This window comes from Lycorma delicatula, chromosome 8, assembly GCF_047948215.1.
Source record: "Lycorma delicatula isolate Av1 chromosome 8, ASM4794821v1, whole genome shotgun sequence".
In the NCBI taxonomy this organism is placed as follows: domain Eukaryota; kingdom Metazoa; phylum Arthropoda; class Insecta; order Hemiptera; family Fulgoridae; genus Lycorma; species Lycorma delicatula.
In genome coordinates this window covers 131,345,360-131,363,976 of record NC_134462.1, presented here as the reverse complement: position 1 = coordinate 131,363,976, position 18,617 = coordinate 131,345,360, and the positions used below count along the sequence as shown (strand labels likewise).

At 32.6% G+C, this 18,617-nt stretch overlaps 2 protein-coding genes across 18 annotated transcripts in view; one reads left to right on the top strand and one right to left on the bottom strand.

Annotated features, from left to right (window-relative positions):
* Positions 1 to 18,617, top strand: part of LOC142329377 (putative aarF domain-containing protein kinase 5) — a 314,333-nt gene that overhangs the window by 71,704 nt on the left and 224,012 nt on the right. For 4 of the 15 annotated variants that reach the window (XM_075373926.1, XM_075373924.1, XM_075373922.1 and 1 more), the window contains one exon: positions 9,984 to 10,706. The exons of the other annotated variants lie outside the window; for them this stretch is intronic. The gene's annotated coding sequence lies outside the window, so the exon portion shown is untranslated. The remainder of the gene's footprint in view (positions 1 to 9,983; positions 10,707 to 18,617) is intronic. 15 annotated transcript variants of the gene reach the window in all.
* The window catches only part of TP53INP (Tumor protein p53 inducible nuclear protein), a 260,392-nt gene that overhangs the window by 67,761 nt on the left and 174,014 nt on the right, over positions 1 to 18,617 (bottom strand). The window lies entirely within an intron of this gene.

Below are 18,617 nucleotides of genomic sequence, written 5' to 3'. Positions count from 1 at the left end.
AGGCGGAACCGAAACGGATATTGGTTTAAATTAACATGGTTGGTGAGCACCCGGGCACCCTTAAAAACGAGCTCGAGGCATATCATCCCCCCAGATCCTGTATAAACTTATACAAGGATTTTCCCTTAGTCGTGGTGTCCCATTCCTGCTGCCATGCTTCCATCGCGAGGCTCTGCAGGCGGGAGATGGGCGACTGAACGAAATTTAGATCCGGTGCATTGTGATCACCGTTCCGCTCCGGTACTGGCCCGGCTCGAAACCGCATCCCAAATACCTCGGCCTCCCGACCTCTTCGCAATCTCCACATGGCTGCCCGAACTTTCAACACGAAATCGATTGGGAGAGCCTTTCCCAATACGGTGGTAGCCTCGTTGGAAGTTGTTTTAAAAACACCAGTGTATACAAAGTGCATGGGTTTAATTAGTAGCTTCATTTCGATTTCAAAAGGTAACATCATATTGAAACCCCGCATAGCCGTTTTGCAGATTTTGCAATTTTTTTACACCCGTACCCTTAATTTACCCCTGTACGGGAGGACGTTTGCAAAAGTAATGGTGAAATATTGTACTGTCACCCGACCTTAGTTACTACAAAATTTCATCAATAAGCAATGTCAGAAAGTATTTTAATTTAAGGATGCAAGATTTGAGAAGAAACATGAAAAAAACTGAGTTAAAGAAAAGCAAGTAAAAATATACTTATAAAACACATCTCGTCAAGTATTTTTCATGATTTATTTATTATTATATTGAACAATTTTAACGCATGTAACCACGCTTTTTCAGTACAAAAATTTTCCTTCGAATTTAATTTCATAAATTACTGTTCTTTTTTTTTTACTTGTTTTTAACTCACAATGGTTGCTTATATGTTAGAAAAGGTATAATTTTTTTACTTATAATGTATTACAGATGATTCATAAAAAACAAATAATTAAAATCTATGTGCATATATAATTTTATCGATCTAATCTATTCATCCGGTGGTCCCAGGTTCGAATCTCGATCAGGCATGGCACTTTCACACACGCTACAAATCATTCTTCTTAAGCTCTGAAACAATACCTAACGGTGGACCCGTAGGTTAAAAAAAAAATTGTTATGATGTGAAGCCGGCCTCCGTGGTGCGAGTGGTAGCGTCTGTCTTGGCCTTTCATCCGGAGGTCCCGGGTTCGAATCCCGGTCAGGCATCACATTTTCACACATTATAAGTTTCATTCATCCAATCCTATGAAGTAATAGCTAACGGTGGCCTCGGAGGTTGATGTAATGATTTTCTTTTGTTTTTCTTTCTAATTTTATCTTTAACTGCTCTATGCTTATCGCTCGTGAAAATTCCATATACAGCTATTTTAGGGGAGTGCTTCAAATAAATCAGTTTATGTTAATGTAACAAGGATTAATCGTATTCTATTATGTATAAATAAAAGTAGTTTATTTTTTTAATAATACTAAAATTAAAGTATTATTGAAACATTAAAAAAAAAAATTGGCTAAAATTTATATATTGATTGATAATGTAATGAAAAATGTGTATGTATTATTTATATACAGAAGTAAATAGTAATTGAAACCGTATTTAAAATACTATAAATCTGTTAAAATGCCATTAAGAGATTGTATGTATCTGACACGGTTTGTATAATTCATCCGAACATGTTTTTACGGTGTAAGTTAAATGTGCATCGTTGCCAACTCTCATTATTAGAGCTCTTCTTTAAGATCTCAAAAACAATTTATATCTTTTTTCATTTTTTTTTTTTTTTGTCTTCAGTCATTTGACTGGTTTGATGCAGCTCTCCAAGATTCCCTATCTAGTGCTAGTCGTTTCATTTCAGTATACCTTCTACATCCTACATCCCCAACAATTTGTTTTACATACTCCAAACGTGGCCTGCCTACACAATTTTTCCCTTCTACCTCTCCTTCCAATATTAAAGCGACTATTCCTGGATGCCTTAGTATGTGGCCTATAAGTCTGTCTCTTCTTTTAACTATATTTTTCCAAATGCTTCTTTCTTCATCTATTTGCCGCAATACCTCTTCAGTTGTCACTTTATCCACCCGTCTGATTTTTAACATTCTCCTATAGCACCACATTTTAAAAGCTTCTAATCTTTTCTTCTCAGATACTCCGATTGTCCAAGTTTCACTTCCATATAATCCGACACTCCAAACATACACTTTCAAAAATCTTTTCCTGACATTTAAATTAATTTTTGATGTAAACAAATTATATTTCTTACCGAAGGCTTGTTTAGCTTGTGCTATTCGGCATTTTATATCGCTCCTGCTTCGTCCATCTTTAGTAATTTTACTTCCCAAATAACAAAATTCTTCTACCTCCATAATCTTTTCTCCATCTATTTTCACATTCAGCGGTCCATCTTTGTTATTTCTACTACATTTCATTACTTTTGTTTTGTTCTTGTTTATTTTCACGCGATAGTTCTTGCGTAGGACTTCATCTATGCCGTTCATTGTTTCTTCTAAATACTTTTTACTCTCGGCTAGAATTACTATATCATCAGCAAATCGTAGCATCTTTATCTTTTCACCTTGTACTGTTACTCCGAATCTAAATTGTTCTTTAACATCCTTGTCGGACTCCCTTTCTTATTAGGGCTTCTTTCTTATGTTCTTCAATTGTTATTGTTGCTGTTTGGTTCCTGTACATGTTAGCAATTGTTCTTCTATCTCTGTATTTGAACCCTAATTTTTTTAAAATGCTGAACATTTTATTCCAGTCTACGTTATCGAAAGCCTTTTCTAGGTCTATAAACGCCAAGTATGTCGGTTTGTTTTTCTTTAATCTTCCTTCTACTATTAATCTGAGGCCTAAAATTGCTTCCCTTGTCCCTATATTTTTCCTGAAACCAAATTGGTCTTCTCCTAACACTTCTTCCACTCTCCTCTCAATTCTTCTGTATAAAATTCTAGTTAAGATTTTTGATGCGTGACTAGTTAAACTAATTGTTCTGTATTCTTCACATTTATCTGCCCCTGCTTTCTTTGGTATCATAACTATAACACTTTTTTCGAAGTCTGATGGAAATTCCCCATTTTCATAAATATTACACACCAGTTTGTATAATCTATCAATCGCTTCCTCACCTGCACTGCACAGTAATTCTACAGGTATTCCGTCTATTCCAGGAGCCTTTTTTTTCATTTATTGTGTTTACAAAGTCTTTTCAAATTATTATTTATCATCCATTTTATATACTAAAATCGTAGTACTTAAGTTTATCATTATTATTAGTAAATCTTAAGTTTAACGGTAAAAATTCCCCTTTACGATGAACTTTTTTATTCATTCTAGCGCGTAAGTAATAATGAATCGACCAGCCCTATTTGTTTATATTATATTTATTAAACGTTTATTACATAGTAAATTAATATTCATATTATTCCATTACAAAAAGAGTTGTGATGTCAATGTAAATAATTTTAAAAAAATCGACTTTATTTTCAGCCGCTATATAAAGTGATTATGATACGAATTGTTCTACATTGTGTTATAGATAACAATTTTACTTTTCTCTATAAACTTTCATTATTTTGACTACGAACACTTGCTTTTATATAATAAAAAAATGAAGTGAATGGTTTATTATAAGGTAATTAAAACTTTCAGCTCGTTTTAAGCATTCTATTAATGAGTAAAGTACCAGGTTTGATATACTACTTAATAATGGGTAAAGATTGGGATTATAATTCCAAAATATTTATTAATATAACGTGAAATATCACTATAGCTTGAAATACTCGTTTTATTATTTTTAACTAGATTCTTTTTCCTCCAATAACCCTACTAGATTTTACAGTATAAAACATTCACTTCTCCCGTGTAATTTTTATAATCAACAGTATTACTTCCCTGGCATCATAGTTCTAGAGCTATTCCGCAAGAAGGGAAGTATAGTAATCGGTTAAAAAATGTGGGATGGGATTTTTTCATTTGTCGACGTTTCATGATCCAGGGACCCCCAAAAAAATTGATGGGCATGTTCGTACGTAAATATGTACGTGCGATGGCATGTTTGAAACTCAACTAATTTTGACCGCATTAAAAATATTTGCCGATAGATTCGTGTCTATGAATATATGGAGCAATTTTTTGATAAAATTTTTGAATTAATATTTCCAGGGTTGGGGGCTTTTGGGGGGGTGGTTTTCTCAAAGATGTGGATACATAACCGCACTGTATATAAAACACAGTATATACATGCAGCTTACCTTACTATTTTTAAAAAAATTGTCCCAAAATTTCCCCTTCCAACATTAATTAATGAAAATATTATTATTTTGCGAAAAAAACAGCCACATACAAAAATTGAAAAAAAAAAACTATCTTTAAATTTATTGCTTATTTTTAACAGTTTTTTTTAATGTCTTCCTAGGCATGAAAGTAGTAACCCACCGGGTTGGTCTAGTGGTTAACGCGTCTTCCCAAATCAGCTGATTTGGAAGTCGAGAGTTACAGCGTTCAAGTCCTAGTAAAGCCAGTTGTTTTTACACGGATTTGAATACTAGATCGTGGATACCGGTGTTCTTTGGTGGTTGGGTTTCAATTAACCACATATCTCAGGAACGGTCGAACTGAGAATGTACAAGACTACGCTTCATTTACACTCATACATATCATCCTCTGAAGAATTATCTAAACGGTAGTTACCGGAGGCTAAACAGGAAACAAGAGAGAGGCATGAAAGTAGTGCAAGTGACCCAGAGAATACTTAAGGGCAGTGTTTCCCAAACTTTTCCGAGTCGTGGCGCCCTTTTTCAATTAAACTTTTTCCATGACGCCCTACCCTAAGTAAAAGTATCACTACTCGTAAGAGATAAAAATAAATAAAACTCGTGTATCTTCTTTATTTTTTTTTTTTTTACTTTATTAACATTAAATTAATAATTTAATTTAATGTCAGTTCAGTGGTTCAATTAATTATGAAGGTTTTATAATATTTCGCGGCGCACAGTTCGAGAAATATTGGGGGAGAGGGATCCGATCAAAGTTTAAAAAGAAACAATTTTTCAAAATTTTTTCGGGTTTATTTATAATGTCAATAGTATTAAAAGATTAAATAATATACTTTTATTGACAATATTACAATAAAATTTCATCATAATTCATACCTACCCAAAAAAAAAAAGAAGAAATTACGTAATTACTGGTTGTACATTTTTTAGTGATTTTTTTGTTATTTCTTCCCGTTAACATAGTAAACTAGAAAAATCAAGAAATTTCCTTAGAAGGAGATTTCGGAGGTGGGAAACAGAAAACATTTAAAAAGTACCGATTTTTTGAATTTTTAAAACATTTTTTTTAGTTTATTTAAACATATAATAATAATTTTCATCAAAACCTGATCATAAATTTACCCCATCTAAAAAAAGAGACCTGAGGTAATTTTTTTCATGAGTAATTATTTTTTCAAGTTATATAAGAATAAATAGCCAATCCCAGGAAAGTATTAAAACTTTGTTCAGATTTTTTTTTTTTATTAATTTTAATTTCCTCACACAAAAAGTGATATAACTATAATCGTTTACCCGATAGTAAATTATATAAATAATTTTATAATTACAATCTTTGTGTATCACAGATTTTTTTTTTTTTTTGTTCAACATGTTCTTTTGTTACATATTCATATTTAACGTCGCATAAAACATTTCATGATTTAAATCATACGTACGCGGATTACGAACAATAATGTTAACAAAGTAAAAAGAACAATGACCATTTTATGAGGTGAATGAATGATAAGTATATCGATAACAACAATAGCATATAAAATGAAAAATTATATTTTAAGTCTTTATAACATTACGAATCTTACAAATACAAACGTAAATTATAACTATTCTTGATAGTGATAAAATTAAAAGAAAATAAAAGTTAGTTTATAAATTATTGAAATAATTTTGTATTATTTAAATTATATATACATATATATTAATGCTGATTAATTATTGAATTGAACTATAACATTATTTTATTTGAAATTTCCTTTTTGAGGAAAAAGCTCGATGAAAAAGCCTTTTCATAATTTTTACACCTACCAGAATAACTTAGGCTATGTATTACGAAAAACAAGTTTATCTCTGTAACTGTAAAAAAGAGTTATATCTGTAACCATATGAGTGTTCAAAAAGTTACGCAACCTTTTGGAAGAATGTTTCCTTCTTTTGTTGCTGGTTTAATTGAGGAAAAATGGGTTTCACAATGCAACAGAGAATATTCATCGTCTCCCGATACATTAGATGTGCCAGTTGTACCCAGACCCAGAATGCCTTCACAAAAAAGTTCGATGTGGATGTTCCAAATAATTCCTCCATCAGGCTGTACACAAATTTCAAGAGACAGGGATTGTAGCAGATTCAGCCAAAAGCGGTCGACTGAAAATGCTAACACCAGAAAAACCGATCGACGTGAACAAGGTGCATGTTCTGTTAGTATCAAGAAATCTGTGCGACGCCTGTCTAGCCAGTCTGGTCTCTCCATCGGTAGTGCCCACACGGCATCGCGCAACTTTTTAAAGATGCCTCCATACAGAATTCGTGTTGTTCACGAATTTTCACCTGAAGACACTGGAAAACGCGTAGCTTTCTGTCATTTGTAACGCCAGATGGGAAAGAACTCGACGATTGGTTTCAGTCTGACGAGGCGTGGTTCCACCTTGAATACGTGAATGCACGGAATTTACCAGTTTGATATACGGAAAAAAACCACATCAGCTGCACAAGTCTCCTCTGTACGGACAAAAAGTGGGTGTTTGGTGTGCGATTCACGCAGGCAAATCTTCATGACGTGACTGTGCCGTGAATTATTCACGGCACAGTGAACAGTGAACGCTACACATACAGATGATGCAACAATTTGTAAACCTTATATCTGCAGACCGGCTAGAGTACGCGTGGTTTCAGCAGGATAACGCTACGGCTCATACAGCCAACAATATTATGACTTTTTGGATCACTGTTTTCATGGACAAATGATTTTGAATGGGTTGTGGTCCTCTGCCGTCCCCAAGTTTATCTCCTCCTGGGGGATAACTTAAGAATGCCGCTTACAAAACTCTTCCTCACACTGTTCCCGAATTGCAGAGCGAAATTGAACGATGTATCGCTGCAGTTCCTCAGCAAACGTTATAACATGTGTTTAAGAACGTGCAAAGTCGTATTCAATTATGTGAATCGCATAGTGAAGGCCACTTTCAACAAGTATTATAACTTATTCATTTTCCCATAAGGTTGCGTCACTTTATGAACACTGTATATTACCTGTAAAACAAGTAAGACGATTATCGGTCAGAAATAGAAATATTAAGCAGGTTTTTCAACAGAAACAAATGTTTCATTACGTTGTTCAAGATTAAACCGTTCTATAAATTTTAAGAATAACTTTATTTCCCTTTTGGTCAATAGAAAGAAGCCTCTTATTTAACTATATTTATTGTTATTACAATAACAACACTCTCTTTTTTGTTTACCTCAGAAAATAAAATTATAGCTGTGAAATTCCTCATGTCATTAATTTATTTTATTTCAGTTTTCAAAGGGAATTGTATAAATACAGTAACTTTTTTAGATTAAAGGAACAGGTATTTTTTTCATTATTATTTCATAAATCATTCACTTATAGCATTGTGTTAAAAACATTCTTTGATCTTCTTTGTTTAGTTACAGTTCTTGGTGAACACGTTTTGATAATTTATTTGTATATGTATAAATTTTCTCAAGTTTTTTTAACGCTTGCAAGATTTGAATTTTTATCTAACTTATGCTAAGTTTAATGTAACATTCTTAAGTAAGAAAGAATTAAAATCATCTGCAACTTAAAAAGAATAACCATGTTAATTAATGTTTACCGAGATTTTAAAATCGGTTTCCTAGACAATCAATACAATATTAAACAGTATTAAAAGTTAAGAGTATACAACTGTAATAAAGAATTGAATACCTATTCGGAATGGAATGCAAAGTTGGCAGGAGTCTATTACTCCCTACTTTATTGCAGAACCTGGACAGAGTCCCTTGCTGCTGGATCATTCTAATCGGGCTTGTTTTTAAAAGGGTTATTTTTTAATCTCGGATCTAATTTTTCAAGTTTTGTCTATTATTATTTTAGTGAATTTAAGACGGATTTAATTGCATTCCAATCCGTTGTTAAACCAGCGTTATCGAACCCATTTCATGGGCCGACCGCGAAAGGCTAGGCTTATAAAGCCTATCCTCCCGACGTAATTCCCCTTCAGACCGTCCACTGAAGTCCTTTCGGTGCTAACTCTTTAATAGGCTAGCAGGAATACGCCACAACGGGGCACTACCTGTAAGGAGGGAGCAATGCGTCTCCTTTTCCGGAGGAGTCGCAATTGCTAGGTTATTTTATCTTACTGTAAGTTTTGAAATAGGAGAGGTTGTGTAGAAGCTCTTCATCCGCTTCTGGTATGGCTGCCCTTCAGGACGCATCTCTGCTGGGCTCTGTTCCGGACTCCAGTCCGTGATGTTGAGGCGAGTGGTTGGTCTTCCTTCTTCTTCTCCCTCTTATTCTTCCGAAGATCTCTTCGTTCTTCTTTGGCCTGCACTTTCCAAGAATTGGTAGTAACCGAAGTCACATACCATTAACCTTGGAATTCCCGAAGCCCCGAAGGGCTGAACGGGGGAAAGTGCAGGTTTCTTCGTTCTGTGCTGTCAGTGGCTGCTGGGCTGATGGCTGCTGGGCTCGTTCCCTCTTTCTTCTTTCTTGAAAGGAAAGGAAGGTAATAGGGAACTTACAAATGGTGATACCTATTCGCGATCGCGGTTTTGGGGCGGCGATTTTCTGGAAAGAAGTAAACAGTAATTATTCACTCCACGTAATTATTAACCTTCAGACACACGTGTGTCTGAGAAGGGGCTGGGGGGACCGCGTAATACCTATTCAATGTAGGTCCACTTGATTGAAACAGTTCTTCAACGGTTTAAACTAAACAAAACTCATTCTTTCCAGTTAACGAATCTATATTGAAAAATCGAACCGTATTTTTTCGCAAGAAAACTCGGTATAAATATTTTTAGGTTCGATTATATAAATTTAACAACGTTCGACAAAATTAATCATATACCAGGGTGATTTAAAAAATGTATATACATTTTGAACCGTGATAGAAAATTTATTTTCCTACCTACAAGGTTAAATTTCTGGGAAAAGTAAGGCTACAGTCCAGTTTGAAAAATAAGTGTACTTTTTGGTCAAAACGGTGGTTAAAGGGTTTAAATTAAATGTTCAAAACGTTGGCCTTCAGCATCGATACATTTCTGAGTACGAGTCACGACTGATCTCGGAGCTCGCACCAAAGTGTCCAGTTGAATTTCTGCACGCACCGTTTGAATCTCATCCCGAAGTGCGTTCAGGTTACGTGGTTCACGACGGTACACTTCATCTTTTATTGTGCCCATAAACATAAAAGAGCGTGCAGGAAACTTCATCGGTCTTCTGCATCCTATCCCCTGGCCTGGTACATTTTGATCCAGGTGTGTTCACACATCCCTAGTGCAGCAGGGCATCATCTTGTTGATAATAACATCTGTCATTACTGTACATTGTAAAAACGGAAGGAAAAATTCTTAGATACTTTTCTCCAGTTACAGTACCTTAAAAACGGAAAGGCCAAACGAGTCTCCTAGGAGACAAGCCACACCAGGAAAATTCACAGCCTTTTCAACAGTAATGCGGGGATTATTTTCAGTACAGTACACATAATTACGCCTATTGATAGCCTCCATTAAAGTTGGAATTGCGCTTATGCTAACCGTGAATCCCGGTTCACGTGAAAATATCCCTTGAATCCGTTTACAAAATTGTATCTTGCGATCTGGCTCGTTATCACTTAGCTGTTGCATCATCCTTGGAATGTACACACGCAATTTACCTTTCTTCATAATGCGTCGCACATTACTACTACTTAAAACCACTCTTACGTAACTCTTTTCTTGCAGATTTTTGTGGTGAACGCTGAAACAATTCCATCACCGCACCTGAGGATTCATCACTTGTAGCCGTCCGAGGTCGCCCTGATCGGCCTTTCTGCACGTCACACACTGTTCCATCGACCTCGAATCTGTCTCGTAGACGTATGAAGGCCACTGTTTGGAACATTCAGTTATATTTACTTGTATAAAAATCATGAAATCGTTAATGTAGCGCAACTTGCCCCATCAAAAAAAGGACCTAACTGTATTTAATAATCTGCGGATAAAAAAATAATTCTCCCAACAGGATTATACTGAAAATGTTCATATTTCATTTTTAGATAATCTGGTCTGTCTTAATATATAATTTTGAAGGATTTTTCCGTTAATTGTATTAATTATATTTGTGTAAGAAAAGAAAGAATCGCGTAATATCTGTTACGAGGTGGAACTAATTCTTTGAAGGCGGTTACAAAAGTGTTTGTACTAGAGTTTTATAATGAATGACCTTGTACAATACATGCACCTACATAATATCTACATTACTATAAAATTTCGCACTTGTGTGCGTGCATACGTATGTGAATAATATACGTATTCGTTCCGTGTTTAATTCAACAGGGATTTGCATCCACGTACAAAATTGTTCAGATGTAATCATCTTTACTGAAGAAAAAATTAGCAATCTCATAGCTTTGACGTTTCGCTAGTATAATTATATTGCAACAGGAAGCTATATAATGATGGCATGTAAGTCATACGTATTTCAAGTTAAGTACTGTTTAATTGTATTATAATTTATGTTAAAACTTAAAGCTCCATTACAGAAAACTTATTCACGTGTATTCACAAAACTTACTCATGCGATTCCTAATTGAATTGTTTATTTTATTAAATACGTATATTAAATTTAATTAATGCAAGTTAATTATAATAATGTTTTATATAGATTTTAAACTATAGACATTTATTTAACCCTACTGCCTTTTCCATCAGGTTTTAATCTGTTTTTTTGCCCTTGTCAAACCTAACCTAATCTGATAACAATAAGTTAATGATTTTATCCATTTTTGGTAGGGTCATATTCGTCTTCTTTTTCTTTATAATTGCTATATGTATTTCACTCGTCTGCTACGCTTGAATTTTCGGGTTATTCTTCCTATGCCTTTCTTTAGTGATTTTTAACTTTCCAGTATTATTTATTTTTTTATATACCTATATCATTTAAATTTAAAATTCCTGATATCAGGTTTTTACGTTTTCGCTTGACTTTCTTTGAAAACAGTTAAAAACCTTTTTTTACGTTCATTTCTTAAATTATAAAATTTTTTTACGTGTTAAATGATTTACCTAATTCTTAATACTATGGTTCGTGATCATAAAGAATAATTTTTTAACAGATTTCAAAATGGACGATCGTCTTTTGATCCGTTTATATTTTTTGTGTAGTTTTTTCAGTTCCTAGTTTTTACTTAATTCAACGATTTTTTTTATTTCATTTTTATTTTAGGTAGTTTCACAGAAACTTTCTTCTAAATAACATAATGCATAAGATTTTTGCATCGAAAAATTACACATTCTACACACTGGATTTTTTTTGATGGTGTAACAGGACCGGTATAACGACTTGGGTAACGGATTCCTTCCGATTAAGAAGAAAGAAAGAGAAAACAATAATGAAAGAAATCCAGAGAGGAACTAAAATAAATTCTTTTCTCATGCTAATAAGTCCGTTTAACAATCTGTTATTTGTAATACTGACAATAGACACACCTCCAACAGCTGTTGTACAACGAACAGGGTTACCGGACCGGAATAGGAATTTGTGGGAAAATGTAAGGACGCGGAATACGAGAATTTTTACGCTTCAACAGTTAAGGAATGAGGCGGGTACTGGTTCTACAAGTTAAGGTATATAAATAATGTTCGGACCAGCGGGACGTGAAGTATTAACCGAATAGTTCGGCGAAGCCAGTGTTTGACGCGAATTTGTGACGGCGTTATCAGTCAGCTTATAGTAACAACGAGTGAAGTGTACGTCACAAGCATTCCAGTGTAGACAGTGGGTGAATGCAGGAAGTTGTTCGGTGAGTTGTAGGTAGACAGTAGTGAGAGTGATTTTTACACGGATTTGAATACTAGATCGTGGATACCGGTGTTCTTTGGTGGTTGGGTTTCAATTAACCACACATCTCAGGAACGGTCGAACTGAGAATGTACAAGACTACACTTCATTTACACTCATACATATCATCCTCATTCATCCTCTGAAGAATTATCTAAACGGTAGTTACCGGAGGCTAAACAGGAAAAAGAAAGAAAGAAAGTAGTGAGAGTGATAGTATTATATTCGTTCATAAAGTGTAGGGTAGTTTTATTGTTAAACAGCAAATAGTATTTGCGGTGAATTTGATTTTATGAACTTTATACTTGTCTAATCTTATCTTGTTGTTAATGCAATATTAATTGTTAATATTAGCGATGATTATAATGTCTAGTAAATTGAACCGTATTCTAGTTTTTATAGTCTTTATTATCTTTAAAAAATCTTGTCCTTCTTCGAATTACTATTTTGTATGTCATTTATTCACTATTATTATTATTATTATTATTTTGTTTTTCTATGTTTTTAGAGCAAGAAATCGTATTTATACAAACATTTTTAATTCTTATTCTCTCAATGTCCTGGTCGTGCCAGAAGCACGCAACAATATTATTTTGTTTGTTGAAATCCTATGACACTTGATCATTTTTGGAATATTAGCAAGTAACCGGATGTAATTTTATTATTCAAAATAATTTCTTTCGAAATTTAAAGAAAAGTAGTTTGAATATTTTGTCAGTCAAACGTAAAATTAAACATTTTAAAAGCCTCTATTTACCTTTTGAATTAAAGCTTGAATTTACCTTTTATAAATTAAACGGTAAGAACTAATGTATATTCTTCCATAATTTTTTGACCACTCCATCGTTTTTGGCATCCGTTTTCTTATTTTTACTAAAACGATTGCTTTGCTTTATAAATTGTTGCTCGTTCATAAATTTAATACTAACCTAATATTTAATTGCTACTCTTTGAACTGGATTATTAATCTAGTGGTTTTGTCTTCAAGAAATAAAGATATGAGTGGTCCATTTCGACCACTGTTTGTGGTTTACCTTGACTACAACATTTTGTCCGTTTATCTGCAGAACGCGTATGCATATAGAAATTAGTAATGTTTTATCGGTTAAAAAAAATTATATTTCAGATATAATATGACATCGGTTGAAGTCCTTGAATTACCATAAAGAGAATCTTTTTTGACATAGAAGTGTAGGATTGATTGCATAAATATCAAGAATATATACGCGTGATTTCAAGGACTTATGATCAGACTATTAATTAATATAGTGTTATTTATTGTCAGATTGTAGACAGATTTCGTTTAATTTTATTTATTAATTTATATTTTAACATGACATCGGAAATGACTTTTTAAAGATATTTTAACACTTAACTTTGTATAATTCAAGCGACGTATTAATCAAGCAATGGATCATGAAGATTGTTAGTCATTCACTGACTAACAAAACAAACATAAAAAGAAAAGAAAGTGTAGATAAAATTATAAAAGTCACGACAGGAAAGATAATATGGAATTTTTATACGCGGAATGTAGGCAAGTTGTTTACACATTTAAGATAAGCAATATAGAATATAGTTTTTTTTAAGTTCGGTTAGATGCAAATTGTTTCTTTATCTTATCTAAATTTTCCTAAAACGACCACAACGATGTTTAGTTGCAAAAAAAAAATGTATTCATTGGCTTTTTGTACTGAATTTAATCGGTGGAATTCTGTAACTTCAGCTTAAAACTATTCGCGCTATAATTAAAACAAAGAATTCTAGTAAGGTAAACGATCTGCGAACATTGTTATTATTTAATCTATCAACAACAATGAAAAAGTGAAAGGAATAATCGATAAGTTTTATGTTGACAACATATGTTCATAGTAATTATTGACGCTTGACATTTTTACACGTGGTTTGGTTTTTCTTTTCTTTATTTTATCAAACGTATTTGTTTACACGAACAATATGCGCATTTAGTTATCACAATTTATTAGGTTTTTGTTACTCTTCATAAATCGTAATTTCATTTTGCAGCTAATTTTTTATTTTAATTGAGGATTTAAATAAAATATCTTAAATAATAGATAAATAATAATACTTTAAAAATTCTATTTTTTATTTATTTTTTGTTTTTGCCACAAAAACCTGAATTTTATAATGCACCGTTTTCATATATAATTGTAACGAATTTATTTACTATGTAACACTTGAGATAAAATGTATATAAATTACTTTCCTAATTTTGTTACAGTAATTTATCTAAAGTATATTTTATAACAATTCTTAGGCCTGATTATCAAATTTTTATTTATGAGTACTTCATTTGTGAGAAATTTTATCTTACCGGGTGATTCAAAAGACTTCACAAATCTAAAATCGTATAAAAATTTATTGATAGGACTTACAGATTCGGTTGAGGTGTCGTTTCATAGAAAAGCCCATCAAGTTTATCACCCGGCATTCACTTGTTCCGTTTGTTATGAGATATACATCCCACCTGTAATCGATTTCATTCTAGGCTGAAGCCAGCAGGTCGGGCGTTACCTCTGCAGCTGCGGTGTTAATTCAAAGTCTTAGCTCAACAAGATCGGCAGGCAAAGATAGTACATAAATCCGATCTTTAATGAAACTCTACAAGAAAAAACCTAGCGCGGTCAAATCTTGGTAGCGAAGTGGCAATCCAATTGGACCGATTTACCGACCTGGTAATCGAGTATCAAGAAAATTTCGGCCTTTTAATCGGTAGTGGATGTGCTCCGTCTTGCTTATTATAATGGCTCCACTTTGGTCATCATCGTGTAATTGAAGAATTAAAGAATTTTGAAGCACGTCCGGATAAACGATACCATTTACGGTTGCCTCCTGTTAAAAGAAAGGGCCTGTCTCCACGAAGACCTGGTGCCAATAGTAAGTTATATGCTTACTAGGAGGCTCCCTACCGAAAATTACGTTGAACTGCAGTTGCTGATTGCAAATTGTGAAACCAAAAACCACAGCGAGGACTTTCCGCACCAGTAATGTATCCATTTTTAGCAACAAGGCGGCAGCACGGGTGGCCGAACTGATGAACTACGCGAGTCAAAACTTGATGTGTTTTGCTATGAAATAAAACCTCGACCGAATCTGTAAGTTATCTTAATAAATTTTTATATGTTTTTAAATTTGTGAAGTCCTTTTTGAATCGCCCGGTATTAATATTTATAAGAGATTACACTTGAATTGTAATTTCACTTTCATACACTAAACTTAAACGTTTATATAATAATTACTCTATACTATGTAGTTTATATTCTGAACTACAAATCAAAGTTCATTTAACAAAGGAAATAATAATAATAAGAAAGATGTAACTTGATAAAATATATTATTTATCCAGACGAAGAGACAGCACTAGTTATGTTTACGTTTTATTAACGAAAGTACCTCACACAGAGTAAAAAGTCACTTTATTGCTCGTATGTATACCTTAAATTTGTACGTTTTAATCGTCTTTTCAAACGACCATAACCTTTCAAAATGATACAAAATTTTTATTTTTGATTTAAAAATACTTACGTGCTATTTTTTATTTAGCCGAATTGTTAATTATTAAATTATAACTTGCTGTAAAACAATTTTTTTTAAACTTTATGAATAATTGACCATATAAGTTCAAATTTTGTGCCGTGAAATTGAAACTTTTGAAGCGTATGAAATATACCGTGCTTGACCGAGATTCAAACTCGAGATCTCCGAATGAAAGACAGAAATGCTACCATTCCGCCATGTAGATCGGCATCTACTACAAAACATTTACTATATCTAATAATAGATCTGATATAGATATATAATCAGATACCATAATAAATAAAGTTGGTACTTTAAAAAATGAAATATTTTATGTTTTAGAAAATAATAATATCGCGTAATAATTAAATTAATCGTGGGTGAGGAAAAAACTACTACTAAATTTTACATCAAACGAACTAAAAAGAGCATTATCATTTTATTTGGAGAAAAGGTCACTGTAAGAGGGTTCAGACACCAACGTGGAATATAAAATCAAAAAATGGATTAAACTTAAGTGGATACGATCTGCTCCCCTAGCTTGTTTTTACAAGAAACGGAAATAAGGTATTATTTAGTGATGAAAAACCCCTCATTTTTATTGAAAATGAAAACTTATCTCCTGAACGCTCTATAAGTGTTTTTTTAAAGGAAAAACTGCGTTTTTTAAAAAGATAAGTTTTTGTTGTAAGGAAATCTATCGTAGATGAATTACTCTTCTATACTTAATTAATCTTGTTATTTTTTACGCTATGAACGTTATAACTAATTAAAGATATTTAAGTTTAATATTAAAAACATCGGACCATTTAAGGACTGTAAGTTATATCCTTAACAAGTCGATGTATTCATCACACATTAAAAGCACACCGGGATTCTAGAATAATAAAAGGGAATGAAGTGCAACTATGGAGAAGACTCGTTGATAAACCGCTTTCTTTAATTTATCAAATAACATATAAGGCAGGCAAAGCTAACTTCAATTTCCATCTGTATAGTTGTCTACGTGATGTTGCATAATGACTTTGTGTGTCCGTCATTATCGCTGCTCCAGGCATAAAAAAACCATATACTGCTTTTAGTTATGTGCCGTATTAAAGTATTATTTATAAAATATATTCAAGCTCTGGTCATATATATATATATATATATATAACTTATCAAAGTTAACACTTTTACCGCTTTTCAATTGTTTTATTATTAGAGATAAACTTTATTAATTCTTTTGTTTCATTATTTTTTATTAAATTTATATTATAAACACGTTTATTTAATGACGCAGTTAAAGAAAAACTGAAGTAAAATAATGCGGAAATGTTAAATTAGTAGAGGATAACATTAGTGTTGACCTAGATCAGTTTAAAATGTACTCTTTTTTTTATTCAAGAATATTCGTAGTGTAACGTTCACTAGTTATTAAAATACTACGCTCTAGTCTACTAATACGTGTACATCATTCTATACGTCGCTGCTTATCGTTAATTCTAAAGCTTTGTAAGTTTAACAGTTGTAGCTACAAAAGAAACTATATACTTTAAAAACAGCTTCACTCGATGACACTTATAGCAACGTATTCAGAGAGTATAAACAGTGTAGTGAAATAACCACACTGCGTTCATACATAGAACACGCACTCGACGTGTGGTGCTTTTTTAAAGGTCGACGCACGGATATATTTAGCATCTTTGATCTTTATTTTTCTTTTACTTCTTTTTTTTTAATAATAAAATAGCTTGAGCTGTATAAGAGATGTACTACTGCACGCATAAAATTGCACGAAATCGGCTTACATTAATTTTTTATTACTAGTTTTTTTTTCAATGTAGGTAGAAGTAAACGTCGGATATCTCTTAATTTTTGATAATAAAAAAATATTTTGACGATTAGTTAAATAAATAAAATTATTTCGATTTGTGAATAATATTTGTTTAACCTCAATTTCAAAGATCTTTTAAGCAGATTTTCGTGAACGATCACTTTTGGGTTACGGCTGTGATTAATTTCAGATTGTCAATCTTTTATTGGACCAATAAAATCTAAATTACATTATTATTTGTTTAATAGATATCATTTTTCTTAAAAAAAATAATATTTTAATAAAATGTAACAGAGATTAATTTGAAAATAAATTCAAAATGCTATTTATCTTTAAAATAAAAATCTATATAGTTGGCAATTTGAATAATTTTTTTTAAAAGAAAACAAGCTTTTTATTTTGGATCTAGAATAAACCCAGTAATTATTCTCATGTTCTCCATTTACCATAAAAATATCTATATCGGAAGGTATAGAATTATAATAAAAAATATTTTGTATGTAAAGTGGTTAAACCACTGTTTACTGATCTGTACTGCAGGAAACCTTTCTGAGAAACTCTGAATATTAAAAGCAAAAAATAACTTCTTTGGATCCTGACATGTAGATTTCTTTAACTAAAAGTATATTTTTAAATTCACAACGGTGTATTTATTTGATATTAATCAAATTCGGATATATGCCAGCTCATCCTTCACATTTAACGATTAACATAACTAGTTTATAAGTAATCATAGCGTCTTAGAATTCTGGGCTCACCAAAAATAGATCAGATAGTTTCGGACGACAAGAACCTCCTTTGGCTACTTATACAGAATGTATTCACGAGTATTTGCAAGTGCGTGCGCGCACGCGCGTGAGTGTAGTACATATCTTAGAAAGTAATTTTGATAAATTTTTTTTACTGAGCATTCGACAGGGCATTAAACAAATTAAATCCCTCCCATCGATTTTTAATTTAAGATATTAACTCGATATTGTCGAGAAACAATACGTGTAAATCATCTGAAATTCAGTTGCTTTCTTTGAGAGTAATTATGTTCATTCTGTAGCCAGTCTGCTATGAACAGAGTCAAAGTATCACTTTTCTAGCTGAATACCACCCACACTTGGTGAGCTTGGCATAATAATATGCAACCCGTATACGAGGTGTGTGTAACTTTTTAGTTACCAAAATTTTCATT